This window comes from Camelina sativa, unplaced genomic scaffold, assembly GCF_000633955.1.
Source record: "Camelina sativa cultivar DH55 unplaced genomic scaffold, Cs unpScaffold26088, whole genome shotgun sequence".
In the NCBI taxonomy this organism is placed as follows: domain Eukaryota; kingdom Viridiplantae; phylum Streptophyta; class Magnoliopsida; order Brassicales; family Brassicaceae; genus Camelina; species Camelina sativa.
In genome coordinates, this window is record NW_010947059.1 from 1 (window position 1) to 246 (window position 246).

The 246-nt window shown below is 37.8% G+C and overlaps 1 long non-coding RNA gene across 1 annotated transcript; it reads right to left on the minus strand.

The window, feature by feature from the left end:
* Positions 1-53: 53 nt before the first annotated feature.
* Positions 54-246, minus strand: LOC109132136. The gene is made up of 2 exons (XR_002037385.1): positions 217-246; positions 54-126 (listed from the first exon to the last, which is right to left on the minus strand). It is a non-coding gene; the product is annotated as an uncharacterized LOC109132136 (long non-coding RNA).

Below are 246 nucleotides of genomic sequence, written 5' to 3' on the forward strand. Positions count from 1 at the left end.
AAAGATTGGGGCTCACCGGTAACCCTACCATTACGCTGAGTAATGCGATGTTATTTGTGCCATTATTCAATGACACATTTTTCTCTAGCAAAAATCTATGCGCTTTGAAAGTTCCGTGCATAGAACCTACAGAGAACTCAAACTTAGAAGCATTTAACTTTTATGATGCCATAAAACCTTTAACTTTGAGTAGGATTCAACGGTAAAAAGGCATACCTATGAACTTCCCATTAACAAAGCCGTGTA